Genomic DNA, 7,475 nt, shown 5'->3' with positions numbered 1-7,475 from the left:
TACTTATTGCATGCTCGTTTGTTGTTTGCGATAGAGTATCCGGAGTGCACTGCCTGTTACTTCGAATTGTTAGGTTTCCCGGATCATCAGCAAGGCAAGTAACACTTTGATCATACCTTTTCTACTACCCAGTTTTATTGCATTAGATCAAACCTCACACATTGCATGATTAGGATCTAACTAAACTGTGGGATGGGAAGTAGATGAGGTAGTACATATTACCTGTTTATTATCAAACCTTTGGGAGTTACTTCTACGTTTGCTTATTATGCCATGCTATGCTAGTAGACGTGGATTGGGTGAGTGAAATCCATGACAGATGTGAGATTGTTACTTAATGGTTTATCTAAGGTGGCAACTTAAACACACATCTGGGTGGATTGAGGCACCTGGGTATTCCAGGACTTGCCTGTTTTCTTTTGGACCGCCACCCAGGCTCAAAGGGATCATGAGGCTATTCATACTAGAAACTTCCGTGTGCAGCCACAAGCTATTATGGGCTCTAGCATAGTTGACTAAGTTGTGCGAACTCTTACAGTGGTAGGCTAGCAGATGTAGGGGATGTAGGTGGTACGGTCTACCCGATCGTAAGGTGCTAGCGCTTCTGAAAGACTATGTCTCGGTCATCCGTCTTCTCAAACACCATGTAGTGCGAGAAAACAAATGGAGGCGATCGAGTCTTGTGCGGAAAAGTGCGCAAACCTCTGTAGAGTGTAATGAACTAATCATGATTAGCCGTGTCCCGGTTTATGGACATCTTGAGTATCTAGTGCCTGGATTTTCTTGTGAATCTCAACATGTTACTCTAAATTAATTTTGTTGGGTTATGTTTAATGATGATGCTTAATTGGGATTGAGAATGCTGTCAACCATTCTCAATGTTTAACAACTACCAAGATAGTTAAATAAATTTATTCCTTTGAAGTAGGGAAAATTGGCTTTATGCAAAACTGTAACCATAGAGCTTTCCACCAGCCATATATGCATATAGTATAGCTGTTTCATTCAATTACTCTCTATGTGTTACATTGCCAGCATATTCCATGTGCTGACCCGTTTTGGGCTGCAACGTTAATGTTGCAGAATTTTCAGACGATGATTAAGGAGTTTTTAGGTCATGGTTCTATACTCAGTGATGCCGTTGGAGTTGATGGACTCACTTATCTTCCAAGCCTTCCGCTATTATAGTTATTAGATGGCCTTAAGCCATATTTATTGTAATAAGTTCTCTTTTGAGACACTCGATGTAATAAGTGTGTGATTGCTACTCTGCTATAAATCCTCCGAGTACTGTGTGGTGTCAGCATTACTGATCCAGGGATGACACCGGAGCACAGAGATCAGACTGTTTGAGGTCTGGTCGCTACAGAGATGGTATCAGAGCACATGCTGACTGTAGGACACGACCACTAAGCTAAAAGCCCTAGATCACTATTCACTCTCTTCTCTTCTGACTTCTCGTCTTTTCTACTCTTTAGGATGGCGGATGCAAGGAACAAGTTCACACAACCGGATGAAGATACACCCTTTGGACGACACTTGAAGGAAGTCACTAGATACCTGAACATAGGAGTACCAAGCTTCACGGGAACCTACAACGCCACTTTACCTGAAGAAGAGCGCTGGATGATTCAAGTTCAAGTTCCAGGAAGGACGTTCATGCTAGTCATTGAGCCCATAGAGTTTTCATTTGATGCACCACCTTGGAGTCTGGGAATGAGCATGGCACCTCACATCGCCATGGGACGCATTGGAGAAGTCTACCGCAAGGATCTCAAGGATACTATCTACCAGATTTGTGGGCATCGAGATGAGCACTGGGAGATGATCAGCACCAGGAAGGATAGATCAATCGCAGCTTTTATCCAGGAATTAAACCAGCACATTCGACGCTAGGAGAACCAGATGTGCGCCGACATGATAGATCTGAAGAAGGCTAAGACTAGAATCAAGGAACTGGAGGAAGAACTCAAGGCTACACGTGAAGATTATGAAGTGGAAATTGAAGTATTGGTGGAGAAGAATGACGACCTGATCAAGAAGATTGGAATATTTATGGGAGGCCCTACGCCAGTAGATGAAGACGAAGAACCCAAGGAAATTAACCCAGAAGACTACATCATCATCGACGGCACCGACTTGGAACCAGACAGTAGCGATGATTACTATGTTGATGAAGCTGGAGCAGATATCATGGAGTCTGCAACCGAAGAATATTTCTAGTAGACCACCTCATCAGTAGTAGTAGTCCACCATGTAAATATAGTAGTCCAAGCACTTTTGCGATAGATAGATCGATTGTATGCCCTTGTTTGATTGATTGAAGTGAATTGTTTGCTTTTGCCTCATGTGCATATGGGTAGTGTTTTCTCTTTAGACCCCCTCTATTCTTATATCTCATCTTTTCTAAACCCACAGATGCCTCCGAGACGTGACCCCGGGTTTGCTTTCCCATCGAAGCTCACCCAGTTGATCCAGCAGCAGAACACATTGATGCAGTTGCTAGTCCAGAATCAGAATCAGGGGAACAACAACAACAACCCACCACCACCACCTGTTGACCACTTAGCCCGTTTTCTTAGGCTGAATCCGCTGGTGTTTTCCAGTAGCACCGAGCCAATAGTAGCAGATGATTGGCTCCGCAAGACAGCTAGGGAGTTGACCACAGCAGGATGCACAGATGTGGAGAAGGTGAAGTTTGCCGCACATCAGTTAGAAGGACCCGCAGCATCATGGTGGGAGAATTTCATAGCCACCTTCCCAGTCGACACTGTCACATGGGACCAGTTTTAGCAGGCTTTCCATACTGCCCATGTTTCAGCAGGAGCAATGGCCATGAAGAAGCGTGATTTTCGCAACTTGCGCCAAGGAGGACGGACAGTTGGACAGTATGTGGAGGACTTTAGTAAGTTAGCACGTTATGCCCCAGATGACGTCGCTACAGATGCAGCTAATCAAGAGAAGTTTCTGGAAGGACTGAATGATGAGTTGAGCATGCAGTTGATGGTAGCCACCTTCAACAACTACCAGGAGTTGGTAGATCGTGCTCTTATGATTGAAGGGAAGCAGCAGCAAATTGAAAATCGCAAGAGGAAATATGGACAAGGAAAGTACAATTTAGGAGCTCAGCAGAAGCCACGTTTTACCCCTAGACCGGGAGGACATTTCCAGCATACCCATGGAGGAGGTAGCTCGCACAATCACAATGGCACCAAAAATGGTAATGGCAATGGAGGAAGCAACGGCCAGAACCGCACCAACCCCTCAACCCCAGCCAAGAAGGACTTGAGCCAAGTCACTTGCTATAAGTGTTCGAAGACTGGACATTATGCCAATGAATGTCCTGAAGGCCAAAATGGCAATGGAAGTTCTAGGAAGAAGCCGAACCCTTTCAGCAGGGGACAGGTGAACCACGTTAGCGTGGATGAGGTTGAAGCTCAGCCCGATGCAGTAATAGGTAAGTTTTTGGTTAAGTCATTTACTGCACTCGTTCTTTTTGATACTGGTGCATCGCATTCATACATCTCAGGGGGATTTGTGGATAAGTATAACCTACCAACCCAAGCCCTTAGGTCACCCATGTTAGTAACCTCGCCCGGAGCAGAATATGTGGCTAGTCTATGGTGTGATCGGTTACCATTAAGGATTGGTAACTATGTTTTTCCCTCAGACCTAATAGTATTGGAATCTCAAGGATTGGATGTGATATTAGGCATGGATTGGTTATCAAAGTATGAAGGGAATATTGAGTGTGCTAGCAAGTCAATTTTGCTTACCACCCCAGAAGGGAGAAGGATCAAGTATGTATCCCGGCATGTGCCAAAGAGAACCCAAGTAAATTGCCTAACAGGAGTTGTGCAGGAGGAAGTACCAGTGGTAAGGGATTTCCCTGATGTATTTCCAGAAGAGTTGCCAGGCATGCCACCGGATAGAGATATTGAGTTTTTGATTGAGCTATTGCCAGGCACTGGGCCAATATCAAAGAGACCATATAGGATGCCAGCAAAGGATTTGGTGGAAATTAAGAAGCAGATTAAGGAGTTACTGGATAAGGGATATATTCGCCCAAATTCTTCACCTTGGGGATCGCCAGTACTTCTAGTGGAGAAGAAGGATGGATCGTTAAGGATGGTTGTTGATTATCGAGGATTGAATGAAGTAACGATCAAGAACAAGTACCCGCTACCAATGATCAATGATCTGTTTGATCGATTGCAAGGAGCTAAGGTATTTTCCAAGATCGATCTGCGATTAGGATACCACCAGTTGAAGATTCGAGAACAGGATATTCCGAAGACAGCTTTTACCACCAGGTATGGGCTATACGAGTATACCGTTATGTCATTTGGTCTGACTAACGCACCTGCCTATTTTATGAACATGATGAACAAAGTGTTTATGGAGTTTTTGGATAAGTTCGTCGTAGTGTTCATTAATGATATCCTAGTTTATTCGAAGAATGAAGAGGAACATAAGGAGCATTTGCGTTTGGTACTTGGAAAGCTCAAAGAACATCAATTATATGCCAAGTTCAGCAAATGTGAGTTTTGGTTGAAGGAAGTAGGATTCCTCGGACACGTTATATCTGGTGAAGGTATAGCGGTAGATCCCGCTAAAGTTGAAACCGTGACCAAGTGGGAAGCCCCAACAACAGTTGGAGAGATCCAGAGTTTTCTTGGACTCGCAGGATACTACCGGAGATTTATTGAGAATTTCTCAAAGATTGCGAAGCCTATGACAGAGTTATTAAAGAAGGATACCAAGTTCATATGGACAGAGGAGTGTGAGGCTAGTTTCCAGGAGTTGAAGAAACGTTTGGTTACCTCACCAGTGTTGATTTTGCCAGACGAGACCAAAGATTATGAGGTGTACTGCGACGCTTCACGTCGAGGACTTGGAGCAGTGCTTATGCAGGAAGGGAGAGTTGTTTCATATGCCTGAAGACAACTGGAGCCCCATGAGTTGAATTATGCTAAGCATGATTTGGACTTAGCAGCCGTAGTGCATGCTTTGAAAACATGGAGACATTTCCTCATTGGAAACCATTGTGAGGTGTACACGAATCATAAGAGTTTGAAGTACATTTTCACACAGAAGGAGTTGAATCTCAGACAAAGGAGATGGTTGGAGCTCATCAAAGATTATGATATGAAATTGCATTATCATCCCGGAAAGGCTAATGTAGTAGCTGACGCATTAAGCCGTAAGAGCCATGTCAATATGTTAATGATGGGAGAAATACCCAAGGAGTTAGCAGAAAATCTTCGTGAACTATGTTTGGAAATAGTTCCGAGAGGCTATGTAGCAGCATTGGAGATTCAGTCAACTTTGATGGATAGAATCAGAGAAGCTCAGCAAACTGACAAAGAGATTGCCGCTATAAAGGAGAAACTGAGCAAAGGAAAAGCTAAAGGATTTCGTGAGGATGAACATGACACCCTATGGTTTGAAGACCGTGTTTACGTGCCCAACGATCTGGAGATCAGGAAGTTGATTTTGCAAGAGGCATGCGATTCACCATATTCAATTCACCCAGGAAACACCAAGATGTATTTGGATCTAAAGGATATTTTCTGGTGGACCGGAATGAAGAAGGATATAGCGGAGTATGTAGCCGTTTGTGATGTATGTCAGAGAGTAAAGGCAGAGCATCAGAAGCCAGCAGGATTGTTACAACCATTGCCGATACCTGAATGGAAGTGCGATAAGCTAGGCATGGATTTTATCACGGGGTTGCCCAGGACTTGTTCAGGCTATGACTCAATTTGGGTTGTAGTTGATCGATTGACGAAAGTAGCTCATTTCATCCCAGTAAAGACCACTTACACCAGTGCTAAGTTGGCAAAGATATACATGACCAGGATCGTATGTCTGCATGGAGTTCCAAGGAGTATCGTATCAGATAGAGGAACCCAGTTTACCTCAAAGTTCTGGAAGCATTTGCATGAAACTTTGGGTACCAGGCTGGAATTCAGAAAAAGCTTTTCATCCACAGACAGATGGACAGACCGAGAGAGTCAATCAGATTTTGGAGGATATGCTGAGAGCTTGTGCGCTAGATTACGGATCTAGTTGGGACGATAATTTGCCATATGCAGAGTTCTCTTACAACAACAGTTACCAAACCAGTCTAAAGATGGCCCTTTCGAAGCCTTGTACGGAAGGAGGTGCAGGACACCGTTGTCATGGGAAGAAGTTGGAGACCGTCAGTTGTTTGGTCCTGACTTGATTAAAGAGTCTGAACAGAAGGTGAAATTGATTCGCGATAGGCTCAAGGTAGCCCAGTCCAGACAGAAAAGTTATGCAGATTCTAAACGCAAGGAGACAGTTTACAAAGTTGGAGATAGAGCTTATCTTCGAGTATCTCCACTTTGGGGAACAAAGCGTTTTGGAGTTAAAGGGAAGTTAGCACCACGATTTGTAGGACCATATCGAGTTTTGGAACGTATGAGGGAAGTGGCCTACAAGTTGGAATTGCCCAAAGGATTGTCAGGAGTTCATGATGTATTCCACGTTTCTCAGCTGAAGAAGTGTCACGCGGAGATGGCTGACATACCATTGAGAGATACAGTGCCTTTGGAAACTATACAGTTGGATAACGATTTGACCTATGAGGAGAAGCCAGTCAAGATTCTCGAGTTTGCCAACTGAGTTACTCGCAGCAAGGTTATCAAGTTTTGCAAAGTTTAGTGGAGCCACCACTCAGAGGATGAAGCCACCTGGGAGCCAGAGGAAGATTTGTTCAAAGACCACCCTCACCTATTTTCTAGCCAACCCGAATCTCGAGGGCGAGATTCATCTTAAGGGGGGGTAGGTTTGTAACATCCCAAATTTTCAATTTGGAATGTTATACATTAGATCATCATGCATATCATATTTTATTCACATTTTGGTTGATCCTAGAAATTCTACGCAACTCAATGACCCACGGAGAGAGTTGGGGATTTCGTTATTTTCATATTTGAGTTTTCTCAAATTTTGAGAATAGGGTCATTTGATTTTATTTATTTTATCATCAATTATTTCTATTACAAAAATATGAGAGAGGGAATAAAATGACTTTCCCAAAATAAAGAAATATTGAGGATTTAATAATAAAATCAAATAAGATTTTATTCCGGAGTTTTTCGGTGTTTTATTTGAATTTAGGAAAAAAATGCGTTTTTCAAAATTGCATTTAGGGCCCAAATAAATGTTCACTTTGTCGGGCTTGATTTTAGAAGCCCGGGAAAATTTATTTCGGGATTTTTGGAGTCCGTTTAGTATTTCTTTTTATTTTTCTTCCGAGCGTAATTATTTAAAAAAAGGGAACCGACCTACGGGCCGTGTCCGACTAGGACTCCCGGCCCGTAGGGGCTTTATAAGCCGGCCCACCCGGGGGGGAACCCTAGCCCCGCACCCCGCCCCAGCCCCGCACCCGCGCTGCCGCCGCGCGCCGCCCGCCGTCGCCGCGCCGCCCGCCGAAGCTGCTGCCC

This window comes from Triticum dicoccoides, chromosome 3A (assembly GCF_002162155.2).
Source record: "Triticum dicoccoides isolate Atlit2015 ecotype Zavitan chromosome 3A, WEW_v2.0, whole genome shotgun sequence".
Lineage (NCBI taxonomy): Eukaryota > Viridiplantae > Streptophyta > Magnoliopsida > Poales > Poaceae > Triticum > Triticum dicoccoides.
This window is presented reverse-complemented; position numbering follows the sequence as displayed.